General features: G+C 46.6%; 1 protein-coding gene and 1 long non-coding RNA gene across 2 annotated transcripts in view; one reads left to right on the forward strand and one right to left on the reverse strand.

Moving 5' to 3' along the window:
• TCF7L1 (transcription factor 7 like 1) overlaps nt 1-17,964 on the reverse strand; it is a gene marked incomplete at its 5' end in the record, with an annotated part of 159,748 nt that overhangs the window by 111,329 nt on the left and 30,455 nt on the right. The window lies entirely within an intron of this gene.
• Nucleotides 6,939-17,444, forward strand: LOC112664307 (uncharacterized). The gene is made up of 3 exons (XR_007403343.1): nt 6,939-7,112; nt 8,182-12,549; nt 13,422-17,444. It is a non-coding gene; the product is annotated as an uncharacterized LOC112664307 (long non-coding RNA).

Here is a 17,964-nt window from a genome sequence, read left to right on the forward strand (position 1 = left end):
GCCTGATGTGGGACTCGATCCCGAGACCAGGATCACACCCTGAGCCAAAGGCAGACGCTCAACCGCTAAGCCACCCAGGTGTCCCTCTCTCGGCACTTTTAAAGGATGTGGCTTCCTTACTTAATACTTCATTTTTGGCCACACACCAAACTGGACAAGGAATGCATTCCCTCCACACTTTCCCCGCCCCCAAGGCACGCTGGCCACTCCTGTTAGGCAGGTCTGCTCACCAGGTGATTTAGCCCTTTCACAGGTACCCCCTGCTCACCAGACTTCCATCTTTTCTAAGTCTCTTCCCCAGTCCCCTGAAAGGACCTCAAGGCAGGCGGGGCCCCAGGGTAGCTTGCTTCATAAATTTATGAAACCTGAATCTACCAGCCGCCCCCTCTCTTTTTCTATCAGGAGAAACAGTTGATGGCCCCAGTCCAGGGGCAGCTATTCTGTATGAGCCCTTGGCAAAGTGGGACTTAGGGCCAGGCCTGGGAATCATGTGCTTCAGACCTGCAAGGGAGGAGGCAGTCTAACTACTTGTTTTTTGCTGGCCATGTGGCGTTAAGCAAGTCACAAAACGTCAGAGCACCTCGGCCTCCCTATCTGTAAAACGGGGCTAATAGGGCTGATAGGTACTGACCTCCTAAGGCTGTTATAAAGATTAAGTGAGGGAATAAACAGAGGCACCTGGAACAGTGCCGGATGCATAGGGAACACTCCAAGAGAGGTCAGCTCTTAACTCTTATTATGGTTATTATTTCCTCAAGCCTCACCTTAGGAGGTCACTAACCTCTGAAGAATATGAAAGTCAAGGAGGAGAGACCCCGGTGAGCTCCACAGAGGCAAAGGGATGCTGAAGACCACAGAACCCTCTAGAACCCATATCCTCCATAGAAAAGCATCCCAAAAAACTTCAGGATTATGATGCTAGATGCACCTCAATCCTTTTAAATCCCTTATCTAGGAGCTGAGTAATTGAGACCATTTAACTAAACATTAAACTCAACAGATTGATTTCAATTTTGTAGATTTGTTTTGGAAAAAAATATGTGTATGTGTGTGTATATGTATTCATATACATAGATTTTTGAGCTTGAAAATATTCTCTACTGATAAACACCGTGGGGGTAGTGGGGGAGAGGCACCTACATGCTATCAAGAATGTTACAGGAGGAGACGCCTGGGTGGCTCAGCAGTTGAGCATCTGCCTTCAGCCCAGGGTGTGATCCTGGGGTCCCGGGATTGAGTCTCACATTGGGCTCCCTGCATGGAGCCTGCTTCTCCCTCTGCCTGTGTTTCTCATGAATAAATAATTAAAATCTTAAAAAAAAAAAATGTTACAGGGGCACCTGTGTGGCTCAGTTAGTTAAGCGTCCAACTTGTGATTTCCACTCAGGTCATGATCTCATAGGTCATGGGATGAAGCACCACATCGGGCTCCATGCTGAGCAGGGATCTGCTTGTCTCCCTCCCTCCCTCCCACTTGTACTCACTCTCTCTAAAATAATAAATAAGTAAAAAAAAAAAGGAATGCTACATTCTAAGAGAAACTCAAAGGACCTCTCTCCTTTGTGGAAACACAGGAGAAAAGGTTGAGGATGTAATGGGCCGGCTTAAAGGGTCAGCAATATCTAGCATAGGGCCTGCCATACTGTCACCATGCAACAAAAACAGGGGACTTGTGTAGCAGAAGAGGTAGAGGAGTGATCCACCTTGAGGAAGTGGTGTGAGCAAAGGCTGGGCAGAGTGAACACATGCAGTGTGTTTAAAGAGTAGGAAGGAGTCTGGCATGGCCACACTGCAGACAACGAGGAAGGCAGCAGGCGAGATCAAGGTAATCATGTCGGCAAATATCAGCACATGGACTCAGCAAACGTTTGTCGAGCTCCTACTGTGTGGCAGGCACTGGGTGGGGATCCAGTAGTGAACTTGACAGGCAGGCGTCCCTGCCACGTGTGGTGGACATTGTCCTATGGATGTTGGGCAGACCAACCAGCTGCCTGAACCCAGTGGATATTTCTGGGCCCCTCCCCCACAGATGCCAATTCACCAGGTCTCCCCAAACCCCAAGATACTGATTTTTTGTTTTTGGTTTTTTTGCTTTCATCTGCATTTATTTTATGCAGAATTTACTGTCAGGCCTATGTTTTTGTTTTTCCAGTTTCTTCTAAGAGATCTTTTTCTTCCATGCAACCTCCTCTTCTGGTTTAGGAACAATGTGCTCTCTTTCAGTAAGAGTCATCCCAACATTGAAGGAAGAGCTTGCGTGTGCGTGAACCCATCTTGAGCCTGTGAAGTTCTATGCCACATCTTGGGGGTTTTATTCATCTGGATGTGCTCAATGACTAGAAAATCTACCTCAAAACTCTTAAGTTCAGGATTACTCTCTGCATTTTTAAGCTTGTACAGTGAAAATTCAGCACTTTTTTTGGGCCACCGACCCTATGTCCAGCAGCACCATTGGCCTGTGCACTCCTACCAGCTCCACCATTGCAATGATGGAATGGCACACAAAGAGACATCCTCCAGAGTTGGTGCTTTTTGGATATGCATACCCCGGATGGCCTGGGCCGGTTCAAGTATGTTCGTAAAGTGAACTTGTAGATTTGAACCTCTTGATTTGCATGATTTTTGCAGGGTTTTCTGGGTCAAGTGAATAGCAACCATTTTCAGAGATCACCTCCGGCCACATACAGAAAGAGGAAGGATACTGAATATTTTGAAAGCAGGATTCTGATACACATTTGGGACACCCATCTGGATCCATCTAACTCTCAAGAGGGCCTGAATCCCCTCAACAACATCTCTCCCTGGACTTGAATCTCTCCAGAGAAGGGAAGGGAGCCTGCCACCTCCCATGTGAATGCTTTGCAAACTATAAAGTGTCCCATAAAAAATATAAGCTATTATTATGATTGATGCTGGGTTGTCATTCCACCTTTGGACAGATCTGACTTTCTAAGAGCCAAATTTGCAGCCTATGACACTCTTCAGCTGTCTGAAACATAGCTCCCATCACCTCTTCTCTCTTCTTTCCCTCCAGAGCTCAGCAAGTACCTTCTCCTCTGGTAAGACTCAGGACTTCATGGCACACTGACCACTACCACCACCCCTTACCACACCCAGGGCAAGCTCCAGTAGTTCTAGCTCCCTCTTAACATCTGAGTCATGGCAGTGACCCAACATTTACCCCAGTGCTCAGATAGGGCAGGAGAACACTCTGGCAGCCCCTTCAACAGACCTCCTAGACACAGACCATGTTCCCCTCTCTGTTGTTTTCCATTTCCCTCCTTAACAGAGGTGAGATAGGCTTTGAGAAGCTCCTATTTTCTCTATCAAGATGACATTATGGGGGTGCCTGGCTGGCTCAGTCAGAAGAGCATGTGGCTCTTGATCTCAGGGTCATGAGTTCAAGGCCCACATTGGGTGTAGAGATTACTAAAAAAAATAAACTTAAAAAAAATTTTTTTAAAAACAACACAAAAACCCTCAAGTTAACTTAAAAAAAAAAAGATACCATGGATCCTAAGCATCGGGAACACTGACTTTCTACTTACTCAAAACGAAACTAAAAAGCCCATCTATTTTCTTCAGCAAAAGTTTCTCAAGCTCCAGCTCCTTCTGGAACCTCATCTTGTGGGCCTGGCCGTCAGCAGTCTGGGCCTGCCCTTCTAAGGGTTAGCATCTCAGAATGCTCCAAGGGGCCTGGAACAAGCACCATCAAAACCAGATGCTGGAAGTTCCCCAGGCCTCCTTAGCTGTCCCCAGGGAGAGCCGACTGCACGGCATGGAGTCTTTCTTAGCCAGCCTCCTTCAGTACTGGGCCCTTCTCCCTGGCTTTCTCCCACTGCCTGTGACATGGCCTCTTCCCCTGCCCCCTGCTGTGCCAATATCTCCTTCCCCCTCCTACTTGGGTCCAGAACAGCAAATCTTCTCACTGTGGGCTCTCCTCTAAGTCATCAGCTTGCCAAACATACTCCTTTCAGGAGCTGTTGTGACTGTCAAGGGCTTCACAAGCATCCTTGCTCTTACTCTGGCCAGACACAATGGGCCCAGATGGGAAAGCTCAGAAGCCAAGAAAATGAAAGTTTTCTCATGGGCCATGGGAAACTGTCAAGGGTTTGAGGGAGCAGCCTGGGCCCCAGCAGGCGTTATGATGATATGGCAGTGGTAGGAAGAATGGACTGGGAAGGGGATAGACCAGAGACAGGCTGGGAACTACTGTAATTGTCTAGCTGAGAAACAAGAGCAACCCAGTGGTGGCAGAAGCATTAACAGAAACAGTGACCTCGAGGTACCTGAATGGTTTGGTGGTTGAGCATCATGATCCCGGGGTCCTGGGATCAAATCCCACAACAAGCTCCACACAGAGAGTCTGCTTCTCCCTCTGCCTATGTCTCTGCCTCTTTCCCTGTGTCTATCATGAATAAATAAAATAAGAAAGAAAGAAAGAAAGAAAGAAAGAAAGACCTCAAGAGGGTAAGGAGTCACTGGTACGAGGACCAAGGGGGAAGGAAGTGTGGACAACTGAGGATTCACCAGGATGGGGATTACAAGGCACACCTGAGGAGGCAGATTATGACAAGGTAGGTCTGGCTACAGGAGGCTGAGATGGCCACAGGTCTCACAAGAGCACACACAGCCAGGTCCTTGGCTGACGTGTTGCTGGCCCAAAGTTAACCAAAAAAAGCACTTTGCAGATCGAGAGCCTCGCAACTCAAATCAGATTCCCAGCCCCACATCTCTCCTCCCCTGCCCCCCACTGGGGTCTTCTCCTTGACCCTCTCTCCGGTGGGTGCCCCTCTGCCCCACCTGGCCAATCACTTCGGCTTGGAGCTGGGTTGGAGCTGTGCCCGGAGCCTCACTGAGCTGCATCCTAGGCAGGAGAGTGAGACTCCCCCACATCCTTGAGACCCTTAAAAATTAACTCTAGAGGTCTTCTAGTGCTAAAGAAAGTCAGAGAATTTGTTTAGAAGAAAGGAACATTAACTGCTTTTTCTTCATTCGGCATCTAACAATAGTTATGACTCAAGTGAAAGGTCATATTTCTTCCTTACGAAAAAGGATAAGAAATCTTTTTTATGCACTTACCATGGAAAATGCTTAGCTTGTCAAATTCCACATGCTGAAAGGAGGAGAGCCACACTGCACCAGAGCCCTCTCTCCACACCAGGGCAGCTCACTGAGCTCTGTCCTAATCCCTGCTTTGGGTGGCAGGTGATGGAGGGGTTCAGCTGGGGGTAGGGGTGGGTGAAGGGCAGGGCCAGGGGGACAGTTTAGCTCTGGGACTTAGCCAAAGTCTCATAATTACTCTACACTGAACAGCAAATAAATCCTCTTTTAGAAAATGGCTCTCTACCACACTCACTGTGTTGGTTTTGTAGGAAAGGACTGGAGTTAAGAGATGCTCTAGTACAGAGGTTCTCAAAGGTCCAGATCCTGGACCATCAACATCATCCTCGCTGGAGAACTTGTCAGAAATACAACTTCTCAAGGCCCCAGTCCAGACCTACGGAGTCACACACACTCTGGGGGCAAGACCCAGTAACATGTCACAAGCCCTGCAGCTGATCTGGATGCCGTTGAGAACCATTATTCCAGCCTTTAGACTGTTTCATTCCAAGGAAAGCCAGAAACTGTTCTGGACCCAACTGGGAGGAAACAAACTTCAGGTGTTCCCAATTTCATTGGAAAGGTCAACACCAGGTTGAGTTCAAGGTAAGTGGCTCTACTGATTTTAACAATGCAGGAAAGGCAACTACCGTTATAAAGTGAAAGAAGACAATGTCCACAGAACGCAGGTGGCTCTGGAGGGAATGTAGCCCCAAAATGTCTGGCTAACATTAGTTCGACCTTCTGGGAGCCACACTCTTCTCAGCAGGGGACTCTGAAAGGCCTCACCACCATTAGTGGCCACTTTTTCTCATCTTGGGTTAACAACCCCTTTCTCCTCCTGCACACCCTCTTCTTGATGGCCTCCTCCACCCACACTCCACTCATCCACATCAGGCTGCAGTCAGGAGGCCCACACCCCAGCGGGGCTGGCTGAGGCTCCACCATGACCCCCAACATGAGACACCTAAGACAATTGTGTTTTGAAATGCCACCCTGACTGGGTCTGTGATTCTCAAAACTCAAACAGGATAGGCGGCTACGACAGCTAAGCCAGAGCTTTTTTTTTTTTTTTTTTTAAGCCAGAGCTTTAGTTGAGGCCATGCAATCTTTGATTCTAGTGACTCAACTAGACCTCAATTTCCCTATATGTAAAATGGACAAAAACTATCTAGTAAGTGTTCATTAAATATCAGCATTTCTGGCCTGGACAGAGTGAGCCCTCAGAGAGGGTAGGTGGAAGCATCTAGATGTTGGGATTCCAGCACCCACTGCCCTCCTACATCCCCCCTCCCCACCACAACCCCTTCTGGAATCTTTAGTGCATAGCAGGAGCTCAATAAATGGAGTGAATTGAAGGGTGAGAGGTGGAAGGAGAGACCCGTGAATGTGTGACTTAGGCAAAGGCAGAATTGATCAGTGATGGTATTTGAGGGGGAAGGAAACTGCTAAACAAAACAGTGTTTACTACCATGAAAGGAAGCCAAAACAGTAACCAGCTAATATGAAACACAGGAAAATCTAGAAAGTATGTAAAAAGGGCACTGTTTTCTTTTTTCTTCTGAAAGATTAAAACAGTTAAAAAAGTTATTCCTTCCCGGTCTAAAGAGCTCATGGTCCTACACGTGGAGATGTTCCTGGGACACCAGAATGTGCTGCTACCTTCCATAGACTTCCCCTCCTACCAAGGTCTGGCCACAGGAGGCTGAGATGGGCACAGGGATAGGGGACCACAACATCACTGATCTGTCCAGTCAGAACTAGTTAGTATCACTGGTTAATAAATTATTCTCTATCTGTTCCATAGAATGAGGTGCCGTCATCCCAATGCTTATTGTGACCACAAGATGTTTGTGTTCTTCAGCCTTCCTAGGACTGTGGGGCAAACTGTTGTACTGTGAATGGAGAAACCACCAAAATCCTGTGTATATACTCTTGAGTATAACTATTAATATGGACTCATCAGAATAAAGACAAAGGAAACATTCAAAGGAGAACAGGTTTGTTAGGTGAGTGGATTATCAATGTTTTTCCTTTTTTATATAATGTGATGGATATTGACTTTGGACTTCAAATTTTTAAAAAAAAATATATGGTAAACATATATTTTGGAACATGTAACTTATAGAAAGTTGTTACTTTTGCCAGGGTGTGTAAAGGTAAGAAGGGCACAGCCACAAAAGGACCAGTTACTCTAAGGCTTGATAGCCAAGGATATGGAAGACAATGAGACCTACCATGGGGGACTCTGGGAGCAGAATGGAGAAGATAATAGGTTAACGGAAGGTGGAAATCACCCCACAAATGGAGCTGTATAACATGGGAAGAAATTGCCCAGCCCCATATCCCCTGACCATGCAGATTCGGGGGAGGGAGGTACTGAGCAATCATCCACCTGCAGGGACTGGTGGGCTCAGGTGCTTCCAGGTATCACTTTCTTACCACTATGTGCTTTAAGACAGGATGGGAGACTGTCTTTAAGACTGAGATCTTAAAACTCAGACTGCTACATCACAGCCTCCTATCCAGTTGTTGCGTCTTGGCCCCACAATAGGGTACGATACACCTGAAGCAGTCAGGAAGACCCTACTCCTAGTGCCTCTGAGTTTGGCAGCCTCCGCCAGCCTTTCCACCCACCCTAATAAGCCCTACAGATATCACCATTTTGTACCCTTGCCATAAAGGGGAAAGGCTGACAGCACCTCTCATCACAGCCAAGAGGAAGAGATGGCTTCTTATCAAAGCTACTAAATATTTTATCAGAAGGAAGTTGACATTGTCCCTTCCAGTCTCTAACTCTGATTCTAAGAGATCCATCTGCTTCTTTTTCTTCAGGAACAATAGCCAAATAAGAAAGGGAAAAGAAGACTGACCTAATAAACATGTCTGATAACAGTGAGGCAGGGAGACAAGCCAACCAACACGAAAATGTGGAGGGCCAGCGCTGAGGTGGTCAGAAGTACCTGGTCACACTGCCATATCCTGGCTCAGATTACGGCCAATGTTTGTTTACCAGGCCTACAGATTCTCTTCCTGGCCTTCCCAGCTTCCTATTTTAATTTTCTTCTTTCTCTGCAGAGAAGAATATCTCTCAGCAGACAATGAATACAGACAACTGAGAAGCAGTGAAAACACTCATCTGAGTTACCTGCTAATGTCAGATTACCTGATCCACTGGGAAAACAGAGAATGATAAGTCCAGTAAGAATGGGGCCCCACCTCATTGTTCCGGATTTCATTATCTCAAGTCACACCCCACCCCACCCCAAGCCAAACTGCAAATGCTCAGGTCTGTGACCAGGAGTAAGGAGAACAGGAGAGTCAGCAAAAGTTCCACTGAAGGGTGGCCGGGTACCAACTGTTATTCTGTGAAATATACATAGATACACATGGTCAGAAAGAAAAAGCACAGTTCAAGTTTTGACCAAACTTCAGGTTACTTTTCCGCTAGTTCAGCCATGCACTTTGAAGAATTCACAATGAGAGATTAAAGCAGGATTCAAAATGATTTAAACCCGATCCCTGCTCCAAAGACCATTATACAGCTGAGCAGGTGCCTCCATTCATACCTTCCACCTCTCGAGTTACATGGCAAAGGGCTCCTAACTCCCAGACACCAAAGCAGGCAGCATTCACAGAGAGCCCACTGTGAGTTGCTCTGGGCACACCCAGGGACAGGGGCGTTACATGACATTGTCTGTGCCATGCTATAGTTATGGCTTGGTTGAGGCCGAAAGGCAAGACGACAACGTCAAAGAAGAAAATAATCACATGTAGAAACGAGAAAACACACATTTAAAGACAGGTAACAGTTCGAGGCAGTAATGTCAAAAGGGCCTGAGCAGCTGGTCTAATCTAAGGGTCCCGAGGAAGAGAGCTAGGGTCCAGACTAGGAACTAAAGTGGCTGCTGCAGAATCCGTTGGCCCAGCAAAGGAGAACACACAAGAAGCTGGGGGAGGCTGGAGGTGCTCATTAGGAGGCTGTGAAGAAGCCAGCTGGGCAGGCATGGAAAATGGAAAGACACTGGGGAGGCTAATGAATTCAGATCTGACTCACACGTTGAAGGAGAGGAACACTCTGGTCATCCTACCCACTGTACACCAGCACAGAAAGGCCACTGAAGTGGAGAAGGTCTACTTTTGGAGTGGACAACACCCAGCTAGATGAAATGTCTGTACCACTGTGGATCCTCATATCCATATGGGCAACACCACCTTGGTTTTATTTTTATTTTTTTAAATATTTTATTTATTTATTCATGAGAGGGAGAGGCAGAGACATAGGCAGAGGGAGAAGCAGGCTCCCTGCAGGGAGCATGATGCAGGACTCAATCCCAGGACCCCGGGATCACACCCTGAGCTGAAGGCAGATGCTTAACCACTGAGCCACCCAGGAATCCCATCACCTTGGTTTAGGAGCCAGTAAAGTCCATTCCGATCAAGCCTTTCATTACATTTCAAAACAGCTCAGTGGTAGCCAAACACTAAGAAAGACCCAAATGTTCAAAATGCAGCCTATCCATACAATGGAATATTATTCAGCCATAAAAAGGAATGAAGCACTGACATAACTACATGGATGAACCTTGAAGACAGTATGCTAAGTGAAGGAAGTCAGTCACAATGATGCATATCAAATTATTCCACTTATATGAAATGTTAAAACACAGAGAAAGAATGCAGATTAATGGTTGCCAAGGGCTGGGGGGGAAAGGAAGAAGGGTGATGAAAACATCCTACACTTAGTGGTAATGGTCCCACAACTCTGTGACTATACTAAAATCCACTGAGTTGTACCCTTAAAAGGATGAATTCTATGGTATGGGATTTATATCTCAAAAAAGCTGTTATTTTAAAAACTGGCTTGACAGGACTCCTTCTAATCCCCTATCTTCATATACAGGCATATTTGATTCAATATAATCTTTATTAATAAGTCAAAGTCATTCTTTCAACGATCAGTCAATGGGCACCATGTGCTTTACTAAAAATAATATGCCCTCACCAAAGTGCTTCTCAAAATCCTTGGATGATGCCCCCTTTTTAGTTTCTGTCTCCTGCCTCCAATGTTCACTGTCAGGCTGTCAGCCAACACCTCACTGCTGTTGGGGCACCTCCTCCCCCTGCACCTCAGCTGTTGCAAGTGCAGGTTCGTGCTTGTGTCAATGTCGGAGCGGACCGTTTCAATCAGGCACCTGGGTGAGGCTCCCCTCTGCTGAGACTGAGCAGGAAAAGGCGCCAAGAAGATCGCCTTGTTAGCTTCATTCTTTTATTTTTTTTTTAAGATTTTATTTATTTATTCATGAGATACACAGCGGGGGGGGGGGGGGCAGAGACACAGGCAGAGGGAGAAGCCTGCAGGGAGCCCGACATGGGACTGGATCCCAGGTCTCCAGGATCACGTCCTGGGCTGAAGGCAGCCCTAAACCACTGAGCCACCTGGGCTGCGCTTCATTCTCCTTTTAAAATGGCAATTTATGTGATGAGTTTAATTTTTCTCTGGAAACAAGGTTTGTGTGAGAGTGGTAGGTGAGTTTGAATCTTTTAAAATACTGCTGCTACTTATTTATTAAATATTATTTATCTGGGGGTGCCTAGGTGGCTCAGTCACTTAAGCATCTGCCTTCAACTCAGGTCATGATCCCAGAGTCCTAGTATCGAACCTCATGTCAGGCTCCTTGCTCAGGGGGGAGCCTGATTCTCCTTCTCCCTCTGCCTGCTGCTCCCCCTGCTTGTGCTCTTTCTCTATTTCTCTAATAAATAAATAAAATATTTTTTAAAAATTGTTTATTGAGCACCTACTCTGTACCCAGCACTGTTCAAGGTGGAGGAGGCCAAATGGTGGTAGATGTTAGGACAGATAAAGCAGGGGAGGAAGAGAAAGAAGGCTGGTGGATGGGTATTGCAGTTTGAAAGAAGTGGTCAGGGAATTGTGGAGGTTACTATTACCAGAGCCACACAGTTATGGCAAAACATGTTCTTAGTGAAGGGAACACAAAACGGAGGCTCTGAGCAAGAAAGTGCCAAGCAGGTTGGGAACAAGAAGTATGGATCGAATAAAGAATGTGAAGGGGGGGGGGGGGGGGGCTCATGGTTACCTGAATGTCCCTTCATTACCAGAACATTGTCATTTGGTACCTGTCATACCACCCTACTGGGTGCACTGAGCTGGACATACACGGAATGTGACTTGAGGTGGGAAGTACCACGGTGGTCTCACAGTGGGGGACTAAAATCTGCCTTCTGGAGGGAACATCAAAGAGATGTTTCAAACAGGCCCTGAGGGATGGCACTGTCCATCTCACTGGACAGTCCAGAAGCCACAGGAGTGGTGAAGACCAAGAAACTAGTCTCCCCAAGGTGCCAGCAGGACTCAAGCACCAACAAAGGATGTGTTTTAGAGCCAGAAGTGGGGTGGGGGGAGTTGGGGAAGGTTATTCCAACAGGATAAAAACAGCAGTTACTGAGCAACATAGACACTTGACGTGTGTCATCTCCACGCTTTATGATAATCAGGCAAAGGTGATATCACAATCCCCTTCCTACAGATGACAGATAGAGACTTGAAAGGCCACATGGCTTGGCCAAAGCTGCAAAGCTAGCAGACAGGAGAGCTCCATTATGACCCATGGGTCTTTCTACCAGTCCCAGCATATGGAACTGTTGTTTACCAACAATTTTTGAGCTAGAAGAATGGCTGTTTCCTGTGGATCAGATGGAGATGACTGGCACTCTCAATATTTACCTACAACAGAAGCTCTGAAGGTTCCTGAGAGGGGCAGAACTTCTCATGAGTCTCCTGTAGGGCCCCATGAGTCAGAGCATACATTCGTAAGCTTTCCAAGCCTGGCTGTTGTCAGAATCCCCCTAGGAATCCTTAGATATCCCTAGTCCTGGCCTATCTGGATCAGAACATCCAAGGGTGAAGTCCAGGAATCTACATTTTATTTTTTCTTAAGATTTTATTTATTTATTCATGAGACACACACACACACACACACACACACACACACACACACACACACAGAGGCAGAGACACAGGCAGAGGGAGAAGCGGGCTCCATGCAGGGAGCCCAATGTGGGACTCGATCCCGGGACTCCAGGATCATGCCCTGGGCTGAAGGCAGGCGCTAAACCGCTGAGCCATCCAGGGATCCCCAGAATCTACATTTTAAAACAGAATCCCCACCCCTCACCCTGCATCATTCTGACACAATCCTTTCCCAAAGTGTGAAAAACCACCGCCTTGCTATTCTTCTGGCCAAGTGCAAACAAAAATTTCAAGGAGTGCATTTTCTGAGATATTTCATTGGGAAGACCCAAGGGAATTCTGCCCACAGGCTGCCTGCCTGCCCATCCTCCTGCTAAGGCTCCAGTCTGGAATCAACTACGGGGAGAGAAGAGAGAGTCCTTTCACACCTACTGGGAAGCTGGCTTCCTGAGCAGGTAGGAAAAACTAATTCTTAAAACTCCACTCTGTGTGAGGTTCCTGGGCCCTGTTTTTCTTTCTTGAGATGTTCAGTACTAAGATTTGTATGAGAGAGAAGCTGCTCAAATTAGCAGAGAGGTCAAGAAAAATCAGAGAGAACTGGAGCGCTTTACAATAAGGGAAGTCTTTGGATAGCAACAGGGAGGCAGTGGCAAAAATGACCAAGAAGGAGCTACTGAAAGTAACTGGAAAGTCTGGCTTGTCTTAGAGCAGTATTATGGCAGCCAGGAACGCCCCATGATTTGGTACTCTATACTATGAGCAGGGTTATTTGTTCCTTACAATTTTTTTATCTCTATTTTCCATATTGCTCAATTTTCTTTTGATGAAAATATAGGACGTGTCCCCTCCTGCCCCAACTGACTTAATCCTATAGGCAGAGATTGCTCACTTTGTTCAAAATGCCAGGCTTGATGCTTCTGAAAATGAGGCCCACCTAGGGAACACATGGTCTCTGCCCCAAACCTAAGATGGCACAGGACAGCAAAGTTAGCTCTTGTGTACACTGTAGGGAAGGCCATATGGAGCATCCCCACTTGCTGGGCTGGGGGAGCCCTCCCACAGAGTTAGTGAGCTGTCGGTTGGCCCTTGGAACCTCATCTTTCTCCCTCCAAGATACTTACCCCTTTCAAATCTACCTTGCCATGCACTAGACTCAAGTGTGCAGAAAGGTTTCAGCTACCTCAACTTTTAATTACAAGAAAATACTGTTCTTTTTTTTCAATTCTGATCTTTAACAGTTATCTCAAACTGAGTTTATCTATCTCATGTTCAAGTAGAACCAAGCCATTTGCTAAAATATCCTGATTGCCAGTCCTTTGCATTCCAGACTAGCGACTACCAAACAGGGAGCCTATAGTTATACATCCCAGTCTCCTTTGGAAGAGCCAATGGAATAAGAACCCAGACCAGAGCCATCTGGCACTTCATGATGGGAGTTGGCTGTATCCCTCTGTCAGCAAGCACGGATGGAGAATGCACACTGGGTTCCCAGGGCAAACCAAAACTACAGCATAGGGGCCCTGCCCTCCCCCTAGTTAGGGAGACAGCCGAAGCACAGAAACAACTAGAGATTCACTCATCCCATACAGATAAAACCACAGATGTCATAAAGCAATACAATGACGTAACGTACAAACCAACTGTGTTGGACTTTGAGGTACATAGGAGGAAATGTGACAGCAGGCCAATCTGGACTTCAGGTCATCAAAGCCAATACTGTTAGAAAAGGGGCCAAGGGCAGCCCCAGTGGCTCAGCAGTTTAGTGCCGCCTTCGGCCTAGGGCGTGATCCTGGAGACCCGGGATCGAGTCCCACGTCAGGTTCCCTGCATGGAGCCTGTTTATCCCTCTGCCTGTGTCTCTGCCTCTCTCTCTGTGTCTCTCATGAATAAATAAATAAAATTAAAAAAAAAGGGACCAAATGTTGTGGGATAGCATCCGAAAGGGAAGGAGAAGCACGCTAATTGTGGAGAGGAGCTAGAGTTCATTTGGGACTGATTAGAAGTGAGATATGAAGGCAGCCTGGGTGGCTCAGTGGTTTAGCGCCGCCTTCAGCCCAGGGCATGATCCTGGGGACTCGGGATGGAGTCCCATGACGGGTTCCCTGCATGGAGCCCGCTTCTCCCTCTACCTGTATCTCTGCCTCTCTCTCTCTCTCTGTCTCTCTCATGAATAAATAAATAAAATCTTAAAAAAAAAAAAAAAAGGAAGTAGGATATGAGAGGCCTGGAGAATCAGGCAGGGGAGTTCAGAGTCGGTACATATGAAGACACTTTCCCAAAAATGAAGTCACAAAGTGATGGCATCTTTGGAGGAGGATACTAATATGAATGGGCAGGGTAAGGTGTGTGAAGGAAACAAGAGACAGGATGTTATCTCAATTCGATTTCTGTCCCAGGATAGTTGGCAACCTTGGCCTCCTGCCACAAGCTGTTTCAAAAAGTATGTTTAAGGCAGCCCGAGTGGCTCAGATGTTGAGCGCCTGCCTTCAGCCCAGGGTGTGATCCTGGAGACCCAGGATCGAATCCCATGTCGGGCTCCCTGCATGGAGCCTGCTTCTCCCTCTGCCTGTGTCTCTGCCTCTCTCTCTCTGTGTGTGTGTCTCTCATGAATAAATAAATAAAATCTTTTTTTAAAAAAAAAAAGTATGTTTAGGGCAGCCCGGGTGGCTCAGTGGTTTAGCACCTGCCTTCAGCCTAGGGCGTGATCCTGGAGATCCAGGATCAGGTCCCACGTTGGGCTCCCTGCATGGAGCCTGCGTTTCTCTCTGCCTGTGTCTCTGCCTCTCTCTCTCTCTCTCTGTGTCTCTCATGAGTAAATAAATAAAGTCTTTATAAAAAAAAAAAAACACAGAAGTATTTTTACAGGGGCACCTGGGTGGCTCAGTCAATTAAGCGTCCAACTCTTGATTTCAGCTCAGTCATGATCTCAGAGTCATGGGATCAAACCCTGAGTCAGGCTCTGTGCTCAGCACGGAGTCTGCTTAAAATTCTCTCCCCCCCCCTTTCTGCTTGTGTGTGCGTGCATGCGTGCACTCTTTCTCTCTCTCTCTCAAATAAATAGATCTAAAAAAATTTTTAAGTATATTTACAAATGGGTTTGAGATCCTCCTCTGCTAACCTGCCTGGGCCAGGGCCGTAGCTCCTACACCTTACCTACACTCAGATAGTCAGTGGATGGTGCTCATACTTGGCAGCACTGGCCCCATATCTACTTGGGTTCATGGAGTCCCAACAGGGACTAGGGGCCTACCTAACCAGGCCATCCTTCCCCAAACTGCTCTGTATCTTAGCCTAGTGTCCCAACACTTGCTAAAGGGAGCTGGTCTTGTACCAGGTACTAGCTTTTAGTAATCCAACAACCCCACGTTGCTGGCATCAGCCAGACGATAAGGAGGGTGGGATGCGTGACTACAGGTATGGAGCAGAGTGTTATCTCTAACTGTAAAGGTTAAGTAGTTAGCTGAAAACCTTAACCAAAGAAACTGGAAAAACCTGCAAACAAAAAAATAAAAACAGATACATGTGCACCAGCATCCCCAAATGGTTAAAACCATAAACCCAGATATGTAAAGCATTGTTACCCTATGTGGTTGGAGATGTCCAACCACAGATGTCCTGGTAAATGGAGAGGTGCCAAAGAAACAATAAACACATGGCTTTGGGAGAAAGTTACCACCTTAGTTTTGAGGGTGTGCTGGAATTTCTATCAACTATCCTCCCTTATACCATGGTAATCAGACCTTACAACAGCACAGGCAGTGGAGCAACTATGACTCTTTTTTTTTTTATAAAGATTTTATTTATTTATTCATGAGAGACACAGAGAGAGAGAGGCAGAGACATAGGCAGAGGGAAAAGCAGGCTCCATGCAGGAGCCTGATGCAGGACTCAATCCTGGACTCCAGGACACGCCCTGGGTGGAAGGCAGGCACTAAACCACTGAGCCACCCAGGGATCTCCCGCAACTATGATTCTTATCTTGCATCTGGAAACTAGGCCCAGTAGCACAGTCAACTCAGGGAAGCAAGGAAGGACGAGCCAGGCCCCCAGGTTCCTCCATGCCCACCAAAATATGACCTTTCTCTACAACCCTCACCATGTCTGCCCAGGCCTAACCAGGGTGTCTCTTTATTCCCTAACTGTCCTCTCAACCCCATGAGGCCCTGGAACCTCAAGAGTTGGACACTGCCCTTATTCCCTGACTCTTTCTTGCTTTACCCTCACTCCTCAGCTCAGAGAGACACCCCAATCACAAACCTGGACCACAGAATGCTGTGCCTACAGAGCCCGAGCCCCACTGCCCCCTGAGACTCCTGCTGCATGGGCTCTGGGTCTAGACTGGACCTTGTAGATGGCAGACACACCTGGCATGAGGTCCAAATGCTATCCAGGCCTGGGGATGCATCAAATCACTACCTCCAGCCTCAAGGCTGATGGGCCAGTGCTTTGATTAACAAAACCAGCAATAAATCACTATATTGTGTGCCTCACAACTGAGTTTAAAAAATATGTTCCAGGGGCACTTGAGTGGCTCAGTCACTTAAGTTTCTGCCTTCAACTCAGGTCATGGTCCCAGAGTCCTGGGATTGAGCCATGAGTCAGTTTCCCTGCTCAGTGGGGAGTCTGTTTCTCCCTCCCTGTTGGCCCTCCCCTGGCTCGTGCTCTCTCACATGCTCTCTCTAATAAATAAAATCTTTAAAAAAAAATAATATGTTCTATGAATGGTTCTGTGCTATGATTGTGGTGGTGGCCATATAAACCCACGCATGGGATGAAACTGCACAGAATTAATACAAACACATGAATAAGTGAAGGCATGAGAAAAATGGTGAGTATTGATTAAGGCCTGTAACCAGTTAGCGGGAACCGCAACATAACCATTGTCAATGACCTGGTTTTGATCTTGAGCTAGAGCTAGAGATGTCTCCACTAGGGGCACTTGAGGAAGAGATCCCAGGACTCTTAGGTACTATTTTTATAACTGTTAGTCTAATTATTTCAAAAGGAAAGTAAAAAAAACAAAAGCCCACAAAAACCCCCATAAATCTAATCATCGATGATCAAATCATTTTTACACCTGCCAGGACCTGGAAGCCGACACCATCAACATTTTCCCAGGCCACCTGAAACTGGTTCTGTGAGCCCAGCTTTGATGTCCAGCATAGGCAGCTCAGGCAATGGTGTGATGCTTTTGCATTTCCAGAGTGACCAAGAAAAGCCCATCCCAGCGCATTGGGCTCTGGGAGGAGTAAGTGGTTATTTTGCCAAAAGCCCCACTCAGCAGAGAATGGCAGAGACAGGGAGCAGCTTTCCCAAGCAGGACCCAACAGCACTGGAGGGCATATTTAAAGCTGGGCTTGTTCTAAAATGTTTACCTAATCCTTGTTGTCTTTGAAAAGAAGACAAGTTCAAATCCATGTGAGTGCACATGCACACACATACAAGCTCCGCTTAGCCCCAAGGAGCCAAAAAAAAAAAAAAAAAAAAAAAAGAGGATACAAATATCAACTAAATCAGTGATCATCAAGATTGCAATCTAGAATTATCTCCATTTATAGGATTTACCTACCCACTGGGGACAGGAAGGGGTTATTGGGTTATTACAAACACAAACCAAGGCTTCTTAACCTCTTTAATGATACAGATACCACCCCCATCCCTACCCCTGCTTTGGGAGCCTGGGGAAGCCTGCAGATCTTCCACAGAATGGCATTAAATGCACAAATTAAATATACAGCATTACAAAAGAAGCCAATTACAGTAAATTGTAGTTATCAAAATATTTTAAAATTTTTGCTATGGTAATATTTAGTTTAGTTAACATATTAAGTAAGACCTAACTGTGAGTTTCATAACCACCTTAACTCTGA

The sequence above is a fragment of the Canis lupus genome, chromosome 17 (assembly GCF_003254725.2).
Source record: "Canis lupus dingo isolate Sandy chromosome 17, ASM325472v2, whole genome shotgun sequence".
Classification (NCBI taxonomy): domain Eukaryota; kingdom Metazoa; phylum Chordata; class Mammalia; order Carnivora; family Canidae; genus Canis; species Canis lupus.